Source organism: Dipodomys merriami, unplaced genomic scaffold, assembly GCF_024711535.1.
Source record: "Dipodomys merriami isolate MVZ:Mamm:240054 unplaced genomic scaffold, mDipMer1.0.p SCAF_519, whole genome shotgun sequence".
In the NCBI taxonomy this organism is placed as follows: Eukaryota; Metazoa; Chordata; class Mammalia; order Rodentia; family Heteromyidae; genus Dipodomys; species Dipodomys merriami.
In genome coordinates this window covers 454,701-476,599 of record NW_027206090.1, presented here as the reverse complement: position 1 = coordinate 476,599, position 21,899 = coordinate 454,701, and the positions used below count along the sequence as shown (strand labels likewise).

The window sequence follows — 21,899 nt, the reverse complement described above, 5'->3', positions numbered from 1 at the left end:
GCTGTCCCTCAGCTCTTCAGCTCAAGGCTAGCGCTCTACCACTTGAGCCACAGTGGCACTTGCGGCTTTTTCCGCTTATGTGGTGCTGAGGAATCGAACCCAGGGCCTCATGCATGCAAGGAAAGCGCTCTACCACTGAGCCACCTTCCCAGCCTGTTGGTACAGTTCTTGTCTCCAGTTAACCAGCAGAAAGCCAGGAGTGCAGCTGTGGTTCAAGTGGTAGAGCACCATCATTAGAAGGAGAAAGCACCCAGGCCCAGAACTCAAGCCCCATGACCAACCAAAAGAGAAAAAAGTCTGCCCAGGCTGGCTTTGAACCATAATCGATCCTCATTTCTCAGCCTCCTGAGTAGCTAGGATCGCAGGTGGGTGGCGGTGCCACCAGCACCTGGCTTCCCTGACCTTCTCTGTGGTTCCAGGACTGTGTGACCTTAGAGGACGTGGCCATGACCTTCACTGAAGAGGAATGGACTCTTCTGGATCCTTCCCAGAAGAATCTGTACAGGGAGGTGATGCTGGACGCGCTCTGGAGCCTGGCCTGCGTGGGTGAAGGTGAAGTCTCGCTCCTACTCGATCAACGAGAAAACTAGGGCTTCCTGCTCACCAAGGCGGGGCGTGTCTGCACATGAATTCACCAAGGGAGCTGAGAGCTCACCCCTGTCATCCCAGGTGCTCAAGAGGCTGAGATCTGAGGATCCTGGTTCAAAGCCAGCCCAGACAGGAAAGTCTGTGAGACTCTTACTGACAATGAACCACCAGAAAAAACAGAAGTGGTGCTGTGGCTCAAGTGGTAGAGCGCTCACCTTGAGCTGAGGGACAGCAAGTGTGATTCGGTCTTTTTGTTGTTGTAGGTGGTGGTGGTTCTGGGGCTTAAACTCTAGGCTTGGGTGCTGTCCCGCAGCTCTTCAGCTCAAGTCTAGCACTACTTCTCGTTTCCTGGTGGTTTATTTATTGGAGATAAGAGTTTCATGGACTTTCCTGGCCTGTCTGGGTTTGAACTGCGATCCTCAGATCTCAGCCTCCTGAGTAGCTCGGATGACAGGCGGGAGCCACCAGCGCCCGGCTGATTTGGTGATTTTAACAGGCCTGGTAGTATCCTGTGAAGTAGGATAATTCATAATTTTTCTCTTTTTGGTCTATAATATAGGAGGAATACAAGGAGATAAGAATGTTCCAAATGCCTCCAAAGCAAGGGAGAGAAATCTGAGGTAATTTCATCACACAGACGAATTTATTTCCCACAAAACAAAAACATGCCAAGAAGTTGAGCCCTGTTTTATTTAATGTTGTCTTTCTATAACTCGGAAGGCCAGATGCTAAAATCCTCACTACTGAGGACACAGGGGACACAGACACAATGGCACAAAAGACGCATTCTGGTTCTTTTTGTTTGTTTTTTTGTTTTTTTGGGGGGGGGGTCCGGTCGTGGGGCCTGAACTCTGGGCCTGAGTGCTGTCCCTCAGCTCTTCAGCTCAAGGCTAGCGCTCTACCACTTGAGCCACAGTGCCACTTTCGGCTTTTTTCTTTTTGCTTATGTGGTGCTGAGGAATCGAACCCAGGGCCTCATGCATGCAAGGCAAGCGCTCTAGCACTGAGCCACCTTCCCAGCCCTAAAAGACACATTCTGATTGCTCAGTTTGTATAAACTTTCTTCCCTGCACAAACTGATTAAAATGTGCAAAATTAACTTCCAAATTCTGAGTGTAAAATGTAGATAAAGCTGGGCACCCGTGGCTCACGTCTGTCCTAGCTACTCAGGAGGCTGAGATCTGAGGATCACTGTTCAAAGCCAGCCCGGGCAGGAAAGTCTGTGAGACTCCATCTCTAGTGAACCACCAGAAAACCACAAGTGACACCGTGGCTCAAGTGGCTCAAGACAAAATAATTAGTAAACCAAACCTTACTCATGCGTCCCCTTCTTCTTTTTTTCCCCAAACAGAGATCAGGTGTTTGAGAGACTCTTCGTGTACGAAGAGGATGGCCCTCAAAATGAAAAATTGTTCAGGCACCTCCAACTTCCATTCAGAAGGACTTTGGGGAGAAAGTCAGGTGAGCATGGGGTGTGGGGAGCCCCCCTCCCCGCCCCCCCATTGCCCTCGGGAATCCTCCCTGCTTCTAGATCACAGAGAAATCGGAAACCTACAGAGGCCATCTCTAGAAAGGAGCAGGGTGAAGGCACCCCGGGCTGGAAAGCCCCCCAGAGGCCCAACGACATCGAAGTCTACGTGAAAATTGACACGGGCGGGAACGCGTGTGGTTCTGAGCGAGCTGGGAAAGACTCGGCCTCTCCCTCCCCCGGCGCTGCTGCTCCGGGGAGCACCCGCACAGGCCCCAAGCCATATGTGTGCAAAGAGTGTGGAAAATCCTTTTCTTTCTTGAGCAGCATCCGACGCCACATCCGGGCTCACACCGGAGAGAAGCCCTACGGGTGTGAGCAGTGTGGGAAAGCCTTCAGCTACCTCACCAACTTCCAGCAGCACAGACGGACCCACACGGGCGAGAAGCCCTACGTGTGCACACACTGTGGAAAGGCCTTTGCGTACTACAACTCTTACCAGCAGCACAACCGCACGCACACTGGAGAGAGGCCTTACGTGTGTAAGATCTGCGGGAAGGAATTCACCAGCCGCACGTCCCTGCGCTACCACGAGAGCGTGCACACGGGGAAGAAGCCCTACGTGTGCAAGCAGTGCGGGAAAGCCTTCCCCTGCACCAGCTCTATCCGCAGGCACAGCATGATCCACACCGGGGAGAAGCCGTTCGTGTGCACGCACTGCGGGAAGGGCTTCATCTCCTCCAGTTCCTTCCGCATCCACGAGCGCATTCACACGGGCGAGAAGCCGTTCATGTGCAAGCAGTGTGGCAAGGGCTTCGTGGGCCACAGCTCCTTGCAGTGTCACGAGAGGATCCACACGGGGGACAAGCCCTACATGTGTGAACAGTGTGGCAAAGCCTTTTCTTCCCTGAGCAATTTTCGAAGGCACAAGCAGATTCACACGGGCGAGAAGCCCTATGTGTGCAAGCTGTGTGGGAAGTCCTACCCCTACTACGGGTCCCTCCAGAGGCATGAAAAGAGCCACACGCGCGAGAATTCCACAGAGTAGGATGTATGAACCACCTCACTTAACAGCATGAGATACTCAAGCATTCAAGGAGAGGACTCGCCGCCTCTCGACTGAATTCACAGACATAAAAGTGCGTGCTAGGGGAAGAAAGAAGGGAGTAGAAGAGGGTCAAAAGATTTCAGTTGTCCCCCCAAACCACCTGGGCACAGGTGGTTTGTAACTATAATCCTAGTTACTCAGGAGGCTGAAATCTGAGACTGTTCTCTCCAATTAGCCAGCAAAAAGCTGAAAGTCATAGTTGTGGGTTAATTGATGAGTATCCGCCTTGAGTGAGCAACCCAAGGGGGATCCAGCCCCAGGCCCTGAGTTCAAGCCCCAGGACGGGTACCCCCAGTGACACATGAAAATCAGCCTTGGACATTGGTTCAAAATCTTGTTTGTGAAACATACTTTTCAACCTGTCAAAAAAAATCGTGATGGAGATGAATGACTGAGCATCAGTCCTGTGAAAAGTCTGTGATGAATTGATTTATATAAAATGCTCCAGGAGTAGAGCTGTGGCTCCAAGTGGCAACTCACTAGCCTTTAGTAAAAGCTCAGGCACGGATCAAACCCCCACCAACAACTCAAACAGAAAAATACTAAAAAAAATAAAATGCTCCAGAATTGTACCATCTGGAAGAACAGTTTTAAACATAAGGTCTTTTTTGTTTTTTGGGTCTGGTTGTGGGGCCTGAACTCTGGGCTAGGGCACTATCCTTGCACTCTTCAGCTCAAGGAGAGCGCTCTACCCCTTGAGCCACAGCACCACTTCTGGTTTTCTGATGGTTAATTGGAGATAAGAGTCCTACAGACTTAACTGCCCGGGCTGGCTGTGAACTGTGATCCTCAGATCTCAGCCTCCTAAGTAGCTAGGATTACAGGAGTGAGCCACCAGAACCCAGCTAAACATAAGTTTTATGTTTACCCATGGCTTGTTTGTTATGTAGCTAATTTCCACTTTTGAAAGTAAAGATGAAGCCAGGTACCTGTGGTGGCTCACGCCTGTAATCCTAGCTACTCAGGAGGCAGAGAGCTGAGCATCACAGTTCAAAGCCAGCCCAAGTAGGAAAGTCCATGACCAGAAGTGGTGCTGTGGCTCAAGTGGTAGAGTGCTCCCCTTGAGCTTAAGAGCTGAGGGACAGAGTTCAAGCCCCATGACCCACACACAAAAAAAATAAAGATGACAATTCCCTAAGCTTTCTTTAGGCATTAGGGTATGACATTTTTTTTTGGGGGGGGGGGTCCGGTCGTGGGGTCTGAACTCTGGGCCTGGGCGCTGTCCCTGAGCTTCTTTTGCTCAAGGCTGCCTCTCTACCACTTGAACCACAGTGCCACTTCTGGCTTTTTCTGTGTATGTAGTACTGAGGAATCGAACCCAGGGCTTCATGTATGGTAGGGAAACACTCTGCCACTAATCCACATTCGAAGACTCTGTCCTATTCTTTTTTTTTTTTTTTTTTTTGGTCCAGTCGTGGGGCCTGAACTCTGGGCCTGGGCGCTGTCCCTCAGCTCTTCAGCTCAAGGCTAGCGTTCTACCACTTGAGCCACAGCGCCACTTCCGGCTTTTTTCTTTTTGCTTATGTGGTGCTGAGGAATTGAACCCAGGGCCTGAGGCATGCAAGGCAAGCGCTCTACCACTGAGCCACCTTCCCAGCCCCTCTGTGCTATTCTTATAGCCTTCATTTTTAAAATGATTTGTGCTTCACTCAATGTATTTAAGTGGTGTGAGGGTCTTCTCTTTAGACCACAAATCCCTGTCTCTGGTGAAATGAGATGAAATGAATTAAACAATCTCTGACTTTTTTTTTTTTTTTGGTCGGTCATGAGGCCTGAACTCTGGGTCTGGGCGCTGTCCTTCAGCTCTTCAGCTAGCGCTCACTTCTGGCCTTTTCTGCTTATGTGGTGCTGAGGGATTGAACCCAGGGCCTTATGCATGCAAGGCAAGTGCTCTACCACTGAGCCACCTTCCCAGCCCTCTGACAAAGTCTGGATGAATTTGAGTGGGCTTGTTATGGGCCATTGATTGAATGTAACAAGTTTCCCCTTCTGTGTGACTCCCTGGAGAAACAAATCTGTCTTTGGGAATCAGAACAGGGAAGTCGGAAGCAATGCCAAGAAAGGACATCTAATGAGGACACAGGGATTAATCTGGGAGCTGGTGGCTAAACCCTGTCATCCCAGCTACTCAGGAGACAGATCTGAGAAGTGGGGCTGTGGCTCAAGTGGTAGAGCTCCGTCCTTGAGGGAAAAAGGTCAGGGGCTGCACCCAGGCCCTGATTTCAAACTGCAGGCCAGACTCCCAAGAGAGACCACCACCACCAAAAGCCCTACCACCCTCAGGAGCCATTCAGTCAGGGCCGCCATCCAATTAAAAGCGGGAGATAATTGGAGTTCTGTCCAATCAGGAGTTCTTGCCAGACAGTTATGCCATCCAATCAGGAGCTTCACCTGCTGCCCAATCGGAAGCTTCTTCTAACACTGTCCAATCAAGATGAGTGGGAGGTAGGCGTGGGGTCTGTGCTGTGGCTCTTCCAATTGGGCGGCTCACCAATGGGATCCTTCTTGTCCTAGATATTAGGGTGCCAAGTGTTTGTCCCCAGCTGTGCAGACTCTCAGGCTTCAGGGGCCTATGGGATCCTAGGGGAATCCTGGCACTGGAACCAGGAGATGGTGGGCACTGTGTGTGTGTGTGTGTGTGTGTGTGTGTGTGTGTGTGTGTGTGTGTGTGTGTGTGTGTGTGTGTGTGTGTGTGTGTGTGTGTGTGTGTGTGTGTGTGTGTGTGTGTGTGTGTGTGTGTGTGTGTGTGTGTGTGTGTGTGTGTGTGTGTGTGTGTGTGTGTGTGTGTGTGTGTGTGTGTGTGTGTGTGTAGACCAAAATGCTGGCATGGGAGCTGTGGCAGGATCGAGGCCCCCAATGTCGGCTTCCAGGGCCCCCCGGTCACTGAAGCCCTTCCCTGGGGCATCCTGGTGTCTTCATCCTTGTTTGCCTGTGCCCGGACACCCCACTGTCCACTGGAGTATGAGGATCACTGACCCCGAGAAAGGAGAGGGGGGCCTTTGGGACACCACAACGCCTGCAAATACCAGCTACTGGGGAAGCTGAGATCTGGAGGCTTCTAGTTCAAAGCCAGCCTGCACAGGGAACTCTATCTCCAATTAATCACCAAAAGGTTGGAAGTGGAGCTGTGGCTCAAGTGGTAGAACACCAGCCTTGAGTGAAAAGCTTTGGGACAGTGCTGAGGCCCTGAGTTCAAGCCACACAAGACCACCACACACACACACACACTCCGAAGCTGCTTTTTGCATTCACTTTCGGACTGACTGTCCACATTGAATAAAGTGCAGAAGTGAATAAAGTCAAGTCCTACCTCAGTCATCATTGCTTGTTTTTGTACAGGTATAGGCACTTGAATCTGGGTGTGTTGTCTTTGAAATTTTTGGCTGGAAACTCCCTAAATCTCTGGAGCATGGGCTCCATTTCCAGTTTATTGATAGCTCCATGGAGATAAAGTTTCTCACTGAAAATTTTCCCCAGACTGGGTCTGAATCACGATCCTCTGGATCTCAGACTTCCAAAGTAGCTTAGGAAGATGGTAAAGGAAGGTTTTGTGTGTGGTACTTCAAGAGGGTGATCACAGCACAGGACTCAGAAGCTTCAGGAATGTTTGCTGTCCCTCAACTCTTCTGACAAGGCTAGCACTCTACCACTTGAGCCACAGCACCACTTACAGCTTTTTCTACTTATGTGTTGCTTAGGAATCGAACCCAGGGCCTCATGCATGCAAGGGCAAGCACTCTTACCACTGAGCCACCTTCCCAGCCATGTTTGGTTGTTTTTTGGGGGGTTCCAGTCATGGGGCCTGAACTCTGGGCCTGGGAGCTGTCCCTCAGCTCTTCAGCTCAAGGCTAGCGCTCTACCATTTGAGCCACAGCGCCACTTTTTCTATGTATGTGGTACTGAGGAATCAAACCTAGGGCTTCATGCATGCTAGGCAAGCACTCTACCACTAAGCCACATTCCCAGCCTGTTAGCTAATTACTATTTTTTGCTCAAAACTGTAATTTGGAGACAGTGTGTGTCTTTTTTTTTTTTTTTTTGTGGGTCGTGGGGCTTGAACTCTGGGCCTGGGCGCTGTCCTTCAGCTCTTCAGCTCAAGGCGAGCGCTCTACCCCTTGAGCTACAGCGCCACTTCCGGTTTTCTGGTGGTTTATTGGAGATAGGAGTCTCACGGTGGTCTCTCCTGCCTGGGCTGGCTTTGCTTTGAACAGTGATCCTCAGATCCAGCCTCCTGAGTAGCTAGGATTACAGGCGTGAGCCACCAGCGCCCGGCAGTGTGTGTCTTTTTAAAAAACAAAACAGTGTAGCCGGGTACGGTGGCTCACGTCTGTAATCCTAGCTACTGAGGAGGCTGAGATCTGAGGATCATGGTTCAAAGCCAGCTCAGGCAGGAAAGTCCGTGAGTCTCTCATCTCCAATTAACCACCTGCAAACCGGAAGTGGCTATGTGACTCAAGAGGTAGAGCGCTTCCTTTAAGCTGAAGAGTTCAGGGACAGTGCCCAGACCCAGAGTTCAAGCACCCTGACTGACCAAAAAAAAATAAAATAAGAGTGCTCTAGGCAGAGTTCATGTTGCTCACTGCCTCCTCCAGTGGGATTCACTAAAACAGCTAAAATCTAACTTCTGCTGATCTTTGAGGTTCTGAGTTGGGGGTCCAATTCTAGGAGGCCCCGTATGCTCGGTCCAGCTTCTTTTCTCAAGTGAAGAGACAAGTAATGATGAAAACGCAGAGAAATAGATTTTAGAAACACGGCACCTGCAGACTCTGGAAATAGGAAAAATACACATCTCAGTCCAACTATATGCAGGGACTTGCAGTAATTGGGCTATGAACTCGGGGCCTGGGCACCTTTCCTTAACTTTTTTACTCAAGGCAGCTTCACTCCCAGCTTTTTGGGCTGCTTGACTGGAGATCAGAATCTCAAGGAATTACTGCTGGGCTGGCTTTGAAGCATGAGCCCAGATCTCAGCTTTCTGAGCCACCCGCGCCAAGCTAGCTTTGTTTTGGTTTTTGTTTATTCAAATTAATTTCATTAACTATTCTTTTCTGTGATCCGACGGCTTTAGTTTAGTTTTTTGTCGATTGTGGAGCTTGAACTCTGGGCCTGGGCACTCTGACCAGCAACTCTGAGCCATAGCACCATTTCCAGTTTCATGGACTTGCCTGCCCGGGCTGGCTTTGAACTGAGAGCCTCAGCTCTCAGTCTCCTGAGTAGCTAGTATTACAGAAGTGAGCAACGGGCTCCAGGCAGCTTTAGGTTTTAACTAGTGGAAGAATTGAGGCTAGGGGTGAAAGGTCAAATTAAAGTAGGTTTGTTAGTCCCCGGGGTGGCCAGGTTTTGTTGTGTATCTCTGGGTTAGCTAGGTGGGGCTTCATCAGCATAAGAAAGTCCTCCTGGCCAGGGGGCAGGTGGACTTTATTTATAGGTCCTTATTCTTAGTCCTCCCCTTCCTGAATTCCAAGGTGACTTCCAGGTGACTGGAAGCTGTGGGCCAGTAAGCCTCTGTGTGTGGGTAAGTAGGCACTTGAGCCAGTCCTGAGGCTTGACCTCAGAGCTTGAGCACTGGTCTCTACTCAAGACTGGTATTCTACCACTTGAGCTACAGATTCACTTCCAGCTTTTTGCTGGTTCATTGGCGATGAGTCTCACGGATTTGCCTGCCTGGGCCAGCTTTGTAATACAATCCTCAGATCTCAGCTTCCTAAGTAACTAGCAGGACAGGCCTGAGCCACAGGCACCAGGCTTCCAGCAGATTGGCTAATAACTCTGGAACCTTTTATTGTGCCAGTCCTGGGGCTTGAACTTAGGGGCCTGGGCACTGTCCCTAAGCCTTTTTTTTTTTTTTTTTTTGGTCGGTTGTGGGGCTTGAACTCTGGACTTGGGCGTTGTCCCTCAGCTCTTCAGCTCTTTTTTTTTTTTTTTTTTTGGGGGTCCGGTCGTGGGGCCTGAACTCAGCCTGGATGCTGTCCCTCAGCTCTTCAGCTCAAGGCTAGCGCTCGCAGAGCGCTGAGGGACAGAGTTCAGACCCCACGACTGGACCCCTCCCCCCCCCCCCAAAAAAAAGGCTAGCGCTCTACCACTTGAGCCACAGCGCCACTTCGGCTTTTTTTCTTTTTGTTTATGTGGTGCTGAGAAACCGAACCTAAGGCCTCATGCAGGCAAGGCAGGCGCTCTACCACTGAGCCACCTTCCCAGCCCCGCGCCTGGCTTCTTAAGCTTCTTTTTGTTCAAAGCTAACACTCTACCACTTGAGCCAAAGCACACTTCCGGCTTTTTCTGTGTATGTGGTGCTGAGGGATGGAACCCAGGGTTTCATGTATATCCTAGGCAAGCACTCTCCACTGAGCCATCTTCCTAGCCCTGGTAACATTTTTCATAACAACATAAATTTATGTCAAGTGAATCATATCCTTGGAAGAGACAAGCGAGGAATAGCTACCTGAAGTTTCCCTATCATTTCAAAAACTATAGCAAGAAAGTTAACAATGTGATTTTTTTCTATACTATAATAATGCTTATTTGCCATAATCTGTGCTTTTAGAAAAAAAAATAGGAACACAACGTTGAAGATGAGTACCAGAACCCCAAGAGAATAAGGTATTTGTGTACACACGACAGAAACGGCTTCAGGAAACATGAGATGAACCATGCACAGAGACTCACACCTGTAATCCTAGCTGTTCAGGAGGTTGAGATCGGAGGATCTCCATTTGAAGCCTGGCAGGAAAGGCCATGAAATCCTTTTTTTTTTTTTTTTTTTGGGTCCGGTGGTAGGGCCTGAACTCTGGGCCTGGTCGCTGTCCCTCAGCTCTTCAGCTCAAGGCGAGCACTTTACCACTTGAGCCACAGCGCCACTTCCGGCTTTTTTTTTTCTGCTTATGTGGTGCTGAGGAATCGAACCCAGGGCCTCGAGCATGCAAGGCAAGCGCTCTACCACTGAGCCACCCTCCCAGCCCAGGCCATGAGATTCTTATCTCCAAGAAACTACCCGCCCCCCCCCCCCCCAAAAAAAAGGCAGGAAATACAGCTATGGCTCAAGTGGTGGAGTGCTAGTCTGAAGCAGAAGAGTTCCACGACAGTATCCAGGCCCTGAGTTCAAGCCCCAAGATTAGCAAAAAAAAAAAGTGGTTGTCCTGCTAAAATCATTGCACAGTTGTTTCTTGTTTCAGAAGTCAGGTGGTGGCCGGGCGCTGGTGGCTCACACCTGTAATCCTAGCTACTCAGGAAGCTGAGATCTGAGGATCGCGGTTCAAAGCCAGCCTGGGCAAGAGAGACCGTGAGACTCCTATCTCCAATAAACCACCAGAAAAACGGAAGTGGTGCTGTAGCTCAAGTGGTAGAGTGCTCGCCTTGAGCTGGAGAGCTGAGTGACAGCGCCCAGGCCCAGAGTTCAAGCCCCACAACCGACCAAAAAAAAAAAAGTCAGGTGGTGGAGAAAACATGAATATGGAAATGCTAGTTAGTCGGGTGACAGTCTTGAAGTGTTTTTGTTTTGTTTTGTTTTGTTTTAGATCCTGGAGCTTGAACTCTGAGCCTGGGCGCTGTCCCTCAGGTCTTAAGCTCAAGGTTAGCGTTCTACCACTTGAGTCATAGCACCATTTCTGGCTTTTTCTGTTTATGTGTTGCTGAGGGATCAAACCCAGAGCTCCATGCATTCAAGGCAAGCACTCTACCACTGAGCCACCTTCCCAGCCCTGCTTGAGGATTTTGTCTGGGATAAAACCTGCAGTACAAGCACGGGGCTTCCACGTGTGAGCAGAAGCCCTTGTCAGCACGGGGTATCCATGTGTGAGCGGAAGCCCTTGTCAGCACGGGGCATCCATGTGTGAGCGGAAGCCCTTGTCCATCATTCATCCTTGAATGTGCTTCTCAGTGCTCCCACTGAACACAAGCCCTGTGGGTACAAGAAATTCAGAGAGCCGGGCGCCGGTGGCCTGTCATCCCAGCTACTCAGGAGGTTGAGATCTGAGCATAACAGTTCAAAGCCAGCCTGGGCAGGAAAGTCCAAGAGACTCTTATTCCAATAAACCACTAGAAAACCAGAAGTGGTGCTGTGGCTCCAGCTAGTAGAGTGCTTGCCTTGAGCTGAAGAGCACAGGGACAGCACTGAAGCCCAGAGTTCAAGCCCACGACCGACAAAAAAAGAAAAGTAATGCAGAGAGGGGCTGGGAAGGTGGCTCAGTGGTAGAGCGCTTGCCTTGCATGCCTGAGGCCCTGGGGTTCGATTCCTCAGCACCACATAAGGAGAAAAAAAAAAGCTGGAAGTGGCGCTGTGGCTCAAGTGGTAGAGCGCTAGCCTTGAGCTGAAGAGCTGAGGGACAGGGCCCAGGCCCAGAGTTCAAGCCCCACGACTGGACTCCCCCCCCCCCAAAAAAAGTATCATACTGAAGAGAAGCCCATGCATGGAAAGCAGTGTGGAAAAGACTTCACTGATAAAGAAAAATTTCCATTTGGTGAATGGATCCGCAATGGAGAGAGACCAGGTGTCTGGGAACAGCGTGGCAAACCTACTCATCACTGACTCCTGCAACTGCATACATGCATGGGTGCACATTGGAGAGCAGCATTGTGGGAAAGAAGACCTTTACACCGCCCAGTTGTCTTCAGTGATGTGAAGGGATTCATGTCAGAAAGAAGCTTATGTAGTAAGCAGTGTGGGAAAACCTTTAGTCTTCACAGTGCTTTTCAAGAAAACAAAAAGGGGCTGGGAAGGTGGCTCAGTGGTAAAGCGCTTGCCTTGCACGCTCCAGGCCTTGGGTTCGATTCCTCAGCACCACATAAGCAAAAAGAAAAAAGCCGGAAGTGGCGCTGTGGCTCAAGTGGTAGAGCGCTAGCCTTGAGCTGAAGAGCTGAGGGACAGCGCCCAGGCCTAGAGTTCAGGCCCCACGACCGGAACCAAAAAAAAAAAAACCAAAAAGTTCACACTGGAGAGAGAAGCCCCATGAATGTGGGCAGTTGGGAAGAGCACTGCTCATTTAAATTCCTTTCCTACCAGTCACACAGGCTGCTCACGCCTGTAATCCCAGGCATTCAGGAGGCTGCGATCTGAGGGTCACTGTTCGAAGCCAGCCCAGGCCAGGCAGGAAAGTCCATGAGACTGAAATGAACCCCCAGAAAATCAGAAGTAGTGCTGTGGCTCAAGTGGTAGAGCCTCACTTTGAGCCCAAAGACCTCAGGGACTGCACCCAGGCCCGGAGTTCAAGCCCCAGGACTGGCCAATGGACATCCTCCCAATGGATGGAAAGACTTCTGTCAAAGATGCACTGGAACACTGTGGTGGCTCACGGCTGTCATCCCAGCTACTCAGGGGACCGACACATGAGGATTAAGGTTCAGAGCCATCCTGGGCAGGAAAATAGAACACTTCTTATCTGCAACTAACCCCAGAAATCCAGAAATGGCGCTGTGGCTCAAGTGGTAGAGCGCCAGCCATGAAGAACCATGGAACAGTGCCCAGGCCCCGCGTTCAAGGCCCAGAGCCAGCGCCCACACCAACCCTTGGATTCCACCAGAGCTGACACATTGGAGAGAAATATATCTAGGTACCGGGAAAGCTTCCCCTCGCTCGTTTGCTTTGTGTGCCCCTCCTAGGGCTTGCCAGTATCGGTCAAGGCCGGCGGCTGCCCCTCGGGCCACAGCGCCACTTCCGGTTTGCTGGTGGTTTATGGGAGATCAGAGCCTCACGGCCTTTCCTGCCCGGGCTGGCTTTGAACCGCGATCCTCACATCTCAGCCTCCTGAGGAGCTGGGAGGACAGGCGGGAGCCGCGTGTTTAACCGGGGGCTTTGTGGGTTCTGTGTCTGTCGTGGGGTTTCCGACCCGGGCCCGGCACGGGTCCACGCCGCTCTCCCCGCGGCCGGCGCTCGCCCGCTGGCGCCACGGGCCGCGTCGTCTGGGCCGCGGTGGGCGGAGCTGCGAGGGGCTGGGCTGCAACCGCGGCCGCTCCCCAGCGCAGCGAACCCCAGCCGTCACGCGGGCATCGGGGGCGGGACCTGCGTGCGTTCCCTTAGCCTATCAGAGAGGGCGCTATTTGTTGTCCAGTGAGAAGCGCCGTTGTGGGCGTGGCTCCTCGTGGGGGAAGGGGAGGGCGGCCGTGGGGGCCGGAAGGGGACACCCCGCCCGCCGCGGGGCCTGCTGGGGGCCGGGACAACGCAGAGCAGCAAGGATGGAGACCACTGCCCAGAGAGGATAAAGGAGTTTATTGCTTGCCACCTGCCTGGGCTTCCAGTGCCCAGAGAAGTGGGCACCCCGAGGCAGCGAGTCCAGGTGCGTATGCACCCCGGTTCCACACAAAAATAGGCATTAATCACATAGGCAAAAGGTCAGGGGCTGACGTCAACGCTGACCCGCGGGCTTGCACCGGCAGACTGAAGAGACGAGAAGTACAAACGGTTTAAGGTCTGTGCAGACACCTCCAACCTCTTCAGCCATAAAGGAAATGCAACTTAAGACGCACTAAGATTCCATCTCATCCTAGTCAGAATGGCTTCCATCCATCAGGAAAACAAATGCTGACGAAGATGTAGAAAGGGGAAAGGGAAGGATCCGTCCAAAACTTTAGTGAGAAGGAAAACTAGTGAAGCCACTACAGAAATCAGTATGGAGCTTCCTCAGAAAACCAGAAGCCAACCTTATTGACCCTGCCATACCAGTACTGGACATTATGTCCACAGGAGAGTAAAGCACTATACCAGACAGACACAGGCATGCCTGTGTTTATTGTAGCACCGTTCACACATGGATACCTGAGCTTAACTGACGTATCAGAAGGACAATGGACAGTATTACACCAACAAGCAATGATCTTAGTCGGGTGGGATAGCAATCCTATGTACTCAGGCTGAGGTTGCAGTTCTCAGGCAGACGAGGCAGCAAAGTCCATGAGACTTATCTCCAAAAAGCCAGAAGTAGAGCTCTTAAGTGGAAGAGTGCTGGCTAGTGGATTTGTCTGACATCAAGAGTGGTAACCCAACTAGAGTAAGAAACAGTGAGACCAATGTGGCCAGCACTGGAAGTTGAGGTCGGACCTTCCACACTGATGATGGGACTGTAAATGAGTCCAGCCACCACAGAAATCAGTATCTGGATTCCTTAAAATACTAAACAGAACTTCTGTATGACCCAGTCATGCAGCTCCTGGTGTGTACCTAAAAACATCCAGTAATTTTAGATAGGCACATACCCATTTTTGTAGACGCATTATTCATAATAGTTAAGATAGGGTATCAGCTTAGGTGTCTGTCGAAAGACAGAAGGATAAAGAAAATTGGCATATATAATCCCAGCTACTCAAGAAGCAGGAGCAGGACCACAGTTCAAGGCATTCCTAAAGTAAAAACCCATCTCAACAAGTAGGCTAGGTCTGGTACACCCAGCTAGACTGGAAGTGCTCCCAGGAGGATTAAGTTATGAGACAGGCCCATGCAGAAAACAAGTCTCTATGAAAAATAACTAAAGCACAAAGGGCTAGGTATGTGGCTTAAATGGTACAGTTCCTGCCTAGCAAGCACAAGGCTCTGAGTTCAAGCCCCACTATCTACAGTACATATACCTAGCTTTTATTATTCAGTATTATGTCGTTAACGAGCAAATGGTTAGAACTAGAGTTCATCAGGTTATGCAAAATAAGCCAGACCAAGAAAGGTGTCACCTGTAGTTGCTCATCATTAAAATAGGAAGTGGCTGGGTGCCTCTGGCTCACGCCTGTGATGCCAGCTACTCAGGAGGCCTGAGCTCTGAGGATCTTGGTTTGAAGCCAGCCTGGGCAGGAAATCCATGAGACTCTTATCTCCAATCAATCAAGAAAAAGCCGGAAGTGGCACTGTGGCTCCAAGAGGTAGAGTGCTAGCCTTGAACAAAAAAAGGGAGCACAGAGACAGAACCCAGGCTGAGCTCAAGACCAACAAAAAAAAATGGAAGTGGACAATCAGGGAAGTATAGATTTGGGGGAGTGCCTAACGAGGGCTAATGTGAGAATGTGACCAAAAGGGTACTTGGATGAAATTGTCATAATAAAATTATAAAGTTCATCTACAATATGCACCAGTAAAAAGATCACGTGAAAAAAACAGGTATGGTAACACATGCCTGTAATCCCAGGTGAAGCAGGAAGCAGAAAATAGTGTCCTGGTCCAAGTATGGGCCCAGGCCCTATCTCAAAATAACCATGGCAGCAAAGGGCAGGAGGTATGGTTCAGTGGGAGAGTGCCTACCTACCAAGTGTGAAGCCAAGTTCAAGTCTCAGTGCCACTGAGAAAAATGTATAACCATCACACCACCTTATTTATGGCCCACCTCATGTTAGCCCTTCTTTGAATGAAACCAGGGTGGATAAAGGCTTACATGCCTTGCTTGCAGATACAGGCTTCTTTCCAATTGAAAGTGGAAGGAAGCAGGAGCATTGAAGGCTTTCCTGCATTAGTTGCACACATAAGCTTTCTTCTCTCTCTTAGAACTAGTGCTGTCCCCTCTGAGCCACGCCTCCAGCCCCATAGGCTTTCTTTATCTAGTGAGTTCATGTTTTCTGAGAGAACTTGGATCATAGTAGATTTGTGAGTTTGTTCAGGCTGCCAAATACTTTGCACAGAAACCAAGGCCTTCCCACCCACATGGTTTGCACTCGAGGGTTTCGCTCCAGTGTGAATTCTTCTGTGCTTCTGAAAGGAACTGGAAGAACTGAACACCATATCACTCAGTTTATACACAGGGTTTCTCTCCAGTGTGAATTCTTTCATGAAGGTGAAGAGAACCTGAATAAGAGGAAGGCTTTCCCACAGTGCTTGCATCCATGGGGTTTCTTCCCCAGGTGAGTCTTTCGTGGGATCACAGGGTGCTGAAATCACTGAGGGCTTTCCCACAGAGCTTACACACAAATGGTTTCTCTCCACTGTGGCTTTCGTGTATGGGGGATGTAATTAGAATCAAAGGTTTTTCCACATTGCTTACCCAGTTTTTGTTCATCACTAGGCCTCTTATGCCTATAAAAGGAACTGTGACTGCTTAAAACTGACCAGGCTGATACAAACGGCTTCTTCCCACCGTGGCTTTGTTCATGTATTCTAGGAGTACTGGAATGGATGAAGGTTTCCCCACAGTGCATACACACTGGAGTGGATTCTTTCATGAACAGAATCGGAAGACCTGAAGACTTTCCCACACCATTTACAGAGGTAAAGTTTCTCTCCAGGGGGAAGTTTCACATTTCATGAACTCTTTACCACTGCTTACATTGATAGTTTTCCTCCAGGATGAGATCTCTCGTGGCTTCTAAGGGACCAGAGACATCTGAAGACTTTTCACACACAATTTGCACTCATGGGACTTCTGTTTGAGTCAAGGTCTTCCCACGAATTGGAAGAGAACTGGAAGGATGGAAGGCATTGTAATGGTGCTATTGTTAGTGTGGTGTCACTGTGTGGTGAGACATTCTCTCTCATTCCTCTCAAAGAATTGGGGACCACAAAAGTTTTCCTGCGATCCTTAGGTTTATCCAGCTTCTCTGTTCCAGTGCTCACATCAATTGTGTCGGCAGAGCTCACTTAGAGTCACACCCACTTTCGTTTGCTTCTCCCCTGGAACTTTCCTTGTTCACAATGCCATCTGGAGGCCAGAGGAAGAGTTGTCCACACAGATTACCTTTCTCTTGTGGACAGTCTGTCCATAGACTTCTGGGGGAGAAAGAAAAAAAAAACAACACCAAAATGAGACACACAATATTAAGGTTTTTTTTTTCTTTTGTTGGTCATGGGCTTGAACTCTGGGCCTGGGTGCTGTCCCTGCGCTCTTCAGCTCAAGGTGAGCACTCTACCGTAGCTTGAGCCACAGCGCCACTTCCGGTTTTCTAGTGGTTTATTGGAGATAGAGTCTCACGGACTTTCTTGCCTGGGCTGGCTTTGAACCGCGATCCTCAGATCTCAGCCTCCTGAGGAGCTAGGATTACAGGCATGAGCCACCGGTGCCCAGCTTTAAGTTTTTTTTTTTCTTTTCTTTTTATTTTTTTGGGGGGTCCGGTCGTGGGGCCTGAACTCTGGGCCTGGGCGCTGTCCCTCAGCTCTTCAGCTCAAGGCTAGCACTCTACCACTTGAGCCACAGCGCCACTTCCGGCTTTTTTCTTTTTGCTTATGTGGTGCTGGGGAATCGAACCCAGGGCCTCAGGCATGCAAGGCTAGCGCTCTACCACTGAGCCACCTTCCCAGCCCTTTTTTTTTCTTTAACGACATAGGCAAAAAGGTTTTTCTCTTGCAAATGTGTTCTTATATACTTGCTGAAAATGAATGGATACTACTCTGCAGGATGGCTCAAGGCCAGCTTTGTGTGTGTGTGTGAGTCCTGGGGCTTGAACTCAGGGCCTGGGCGCTGTCGCTGTCCTGAGCTTTTTCACTCAAGGGCAGCGCTCTACCCTTTGAGCCACAGCTCCACTTCCAGCTTTTTGGTGGCTCACTGGAGATGAGTCTCACAGGCATCCCTGCGGGGCTGGCCTCAAGCTGTGGTCCCCCCCTCCCAACCAGCCCATGCTTCTCCTGCCCCCCTCCCCGGGCCTGTCCACCCCTCCCTGGAAACAACCGGCTGTCCCGCAAGGCCCGCCAGCCTCCAAGTCGGGACCAAGGGGCCGGGGACCCGAGGCCGGCGCGCCCCGGGGGCCGGAGTGGGGGGCGCCGAGGGATGGGGGGCGGGGAGGTGGAGGCAGACCCCAGCTGAAGTCCCGGGGGGCCGACGTGGGAGCCCCACGGCGGCCGCAGACCTCAGAGCCCCGACGCCCACCACTTCAGACGTCGGGGGTGCCCGGCTGTCCTCACGGCCCGAGGTGCGCCGGGAGCCAAGCGCCCGGGGGTCTCTCCGAGGCGATGGCCGCGCCCAGGTCTCTCGCCGAGACCCAGCCAACGGCCACCGCCGGCGCTCGTGATTGGACGGCTCTAACCGCCAATGGGAGGCCCCGCCCACCGCTGACGCTCAGTGACTTGATTGGATAGCTCTAACTGCCATTAGGACGCCCCGCCCACCGCGGGCGCTCGTGATTGGATAGCTCTAAGGTAGCCAATAGGCGGTCCTGCTCACCGCCAGCGCTCTTGATTGGACAGTCCTTACGGCCAGTGGAAGGCTCCGCCCACCGCCGGGGTGACCGTTTACAGTTGACGGGGACCAACGTCGCTGAGGACCCAGAGACCCGGGACCCCACGGGGGCCTGACCCGCGACCCACGGGCCGCGAGCTCAGCGCGGCCTCCGCGGGCCCGGGACAACCGCTCACAAGGCAGAACTCGACCTGGCTTTCCATAACCGGCCTCTGCGTCCACCTCCCAGAGACGGGGTCAGGGGTCCCGATCCACGGTTCCCGGGAAGCCACTTCAGACCTCACAGAAGTGGGGACGTTGGGGGGGAGGGGGTCCAGGCCGGGCCGGGCGGGGCGGGCGCATCGCTGGATGTGTGCGGGAGCGGGTGGGAGAGGCAGTGGCACGCCTGCAATCCTAGCTTCTCGGGAGGCTGGGATCTGAGGATCGTGCTTTGAAGCCGGCCCAGACAGACAAGTCCCTGCGAGACTCTGATCTCCAATTAACCACTCAGAATAAAGGATGTAAACAGGCCCCCAGTGAAGCTCAGTGGTACAACACGTGTGTGATGTGCACAAGGTACTCACACAATATCTCCAGTGGCAAAAGACACAAGATGAACATTAGGGCTTTGGAGGGAAGTAAGGACAGTTCACAGGATGTAGCAGCGAGAGTGTGTCGTTTTCTGAGTGATGATGATGATGTTCTCCATCATTACTTCATACCCCAGTACATAGCTATGATGGACCAGTGCTACTACCCATGTCTGTATGTGTACCGGTCCCGGGGCTTGAACTCAGGGCCTGGACACTGTCCTGGAGCCTCTGTCCTCAAGGCCAGCACTCTACCACAGGAACCACAGCTCTACATCACTGCCTATTTTCTTCCCTCCCCTCATCCCTCCCCCCCCCATGTATGTGGTACTGAGGAATTGAATGCAGGGTTTTGTGCATGCCAGGTAAGCACTTTTAACACTAAGTCACCTTCCCAGCCCATATGTCTTTTTTTTGGGGGGGGGTGTCCTGGGGATTGACATTGGCATCAGGGTCTGGCGCTGTTCCTGAACCTCTGTGCTCAAGGCTAGCGCTCTACTGCTTGAGACACAGCACCACTTCTTACGCAGTACTCCTCAGCCCTCCACGCACAGCTCCTCAAGTACAAGGAGATAGTAGGAAGCAATGCAGATAGTCCTGCTGGGGAGACCAGCTATGGTAGCTGTCTATCAACTGTAGGTATAGTGCTTGTGGTGCCATTTAATATTTTCACATGTCATTTGTTATTAGAACTTAGACATGATGCTGTGACCTGAGGTATCTGAGCTTTGTCTATTCACTTTCACTAGAAAAATTTCCAATAATTTGGGCTGGGAAGGTAGCTCAGTGGTAGAGCGCTTGCCTTGCATGCATGAAGCCCTGGGTTCAATCCCTCAGCACCACATAACCAAAAAGAAAAAAGCTGGAAGTGGTGCTGTGGCTCAAGTGGTAGAGCGCTAGCCTTGAGCTGAAGAGCTGAGGGACAGCGCCTAGGCCGAGTTCAGGCCCCACGACCGGACCCCCCCAAAAAAAATTCCAATAATTTCCACACATCACTAGTTCACACCTATAATCCTAGCTACTTAGGAGGCTGAGATCTGAGGACCAATGTTGGGAGCCGACAGTAAAGCTCCAAGGTCATCTTGACCCTTGTGCTCACTTGAAGGCACGTACAAGGAACTGGCTTTCATGAAAAGCACCAGGTGCCCGGGTTTGCTTTGCTATGTCTGTAGAGTTTGTTTTACTTTCTATCAGTTGACCTTGTCTTGTTTCAATCTGCACTTTGTTTTTATTAAAATTTTCCTTGCTTTTCTGCACTATGGTGACCTTAGGTTACCTCTTGACTTCTAATAGTATATAATAAGGAGAGTTAAAAATAAACGGTGCTGTAGTCTTGAGCTGCAGACCTCCCGACCCCATCCTTTGTCTTATGTCTTTATTTTTCCATCCTCGCCCCCTAATTCAGGATTCCCTTTCGTTGCCGGCAGGCTCCGGCAGACCAAGGTTTGAAGCCAGCCTTATCTTCAATTGACAACCAGAAGGCCGGAAATGCAGATGTGGCCTAAGTGGTGGAGTGCCTCAGTGATCTAAAAAACTGAGGAGCGCAAGACCCCTAGCCACGCAGGACAGCACCAGAATGATCACTTCTAACGTAGTCCTCACCGACAACGTTCCCACAGTCTCCTTCCCTCCTTCTCCCCGGCCCTAGTCACCGTGACTCTTCTCCCATCTTGTATGAGATCAACTTTAAAAGTTGAGAAGCCAGAAACAAGTTCTGCCTGCACGCTGACACCTGCCAGGCTGGGACCCCGCCCCGCCCCGCCCCGCCCCGAGGACGCGGGGCTCAGGAATGCCTGTGGCTGGAACAGCTCCTGGCCATTTCACCAAGCACCGCACAGGCCGGCTCTGCGGTCACTCAGGGCTCGGAGGCGGGCCCTGCTCCCCCTAGCCAATCAGAGCCAGGGGGCGTGGCGAGCCGCCGCGGCGCGCGGCGGGGGAGGCGCCGGGCGCCGGCGGAGCTTCCTGTCCCGCCCCGTCACGCTCGCGGCGCTCGGGGCTGCTCCGGGGGTCCCGGCGGCTCGGCCTCGGCTGCCGGTGGCCTTCGCTGACCTCGCGGCGTCGGGAGGACACCGCGGAGCCGGGGGCGGCCATGGTGAGCGCGGGCCTGGCCGGGAGGCGCGTGCGGAGGGCGCTGGCGTCCGGCGGGAACCGGCTGAGGCGGCCCGGGCCTCGCGCGTCAGCTGCAGCGCGGGGCCGCCGGCGCCGCGAGGCCGCGCGGGGGCCGCGGGCGCTGTCGGGGGCCAGCTGGCCGCGGGTGGGCCCGCGTGGCCGGCGGAGCCGCGTCCTGTCCGTCAGGGGCGACTTCCGGCCCGGCGCCCGCCCCGCGGGGACGCGGGGTCGCGGGGACGCGGGGTCGGCGCGCGCGGCGGCGGCGGGGCCGGGTGGGGTCCGGGTCCCCGGGCGTGTCCGTGGCGGGGCGGTCCCGAGCCGGTGACGCGCGAAGGCGGCGTGTGAGCCCCGCGCCCGAGCCCTGGGCCGCGGTGGGCGCCTTCCTTCCCGCGCCGCCCCGCTGCCCGGAAACGGGGTCCGCGCGCGCTCGGGGCTCCGTGACGTCACCCGGCTGTGTGTGTGTGTGTGTGTGTGTGTGTGTGTGTGTGTGTGTGTGTGTGTGTGTGTCTGTCTGTCTGTCTTGTCTGTCTGTCTGTGACACAGCGAGCGCGCGCGCACTGCACTAACTCAAGCCCTCTTACCTTTTTCACCCAAGGCTGGCGCTCTACCACTTGAACCACAATTCCAACTTCTGGCTTTTTGGTAATTTGAGTCTCACAGGCTTTTATTCGCAGCCTGATTTCGAACCAGTGACTTCAGATTTCAGCCTCCAAAGCAGCTTGGATTACTTACAAGTGTGAGTCAGCCGTCCCCCATTGTATCGGGCCATTTGAACCCAGGGCAGCGGGGGCAAGGACATCCTCCTGGCATGTGGTCTCCACCCCCAAAGTGAGGAGGACGCTCTGGTCTTTCTAGAGAGGAGCCCAATGTAGGAGAAAGAAGGTAAGAGGAGAGGGGACATGTTCCCCTGAGTTGAGTCTGTCTTGAGAGTGACCAGAGATGACAGGTCGGCACTAAGAGACTCAGGTTCATTTAATGATAGTTTT

General features: G+C 52.2%; 1 long non-coding RNA gene and 1 pseudogene across 1 annotated transcript; both read left to right on the top strand.

Annotated features, from left to right (window-relative positions):
- LOC138811019 (zinc finger protein 709-like) overlaps positions 1–21,899 on the top strand; it is a 40,628-nt pseudogene that overhangs the window by 11,087 nt on the left and 7,642 nt on the right.
- Positions 13,320–16,568, top strand: LOC138811001 (uncharacterized). Its single transcript, XR_011367311.1, has 3 exons — positions 13,320–13,432; positions 16,229–16,335; positions 16,413–16,568. It is a non-coding gene; the product is annotated as an uncharacterized lncRNA (long non-coding RNA).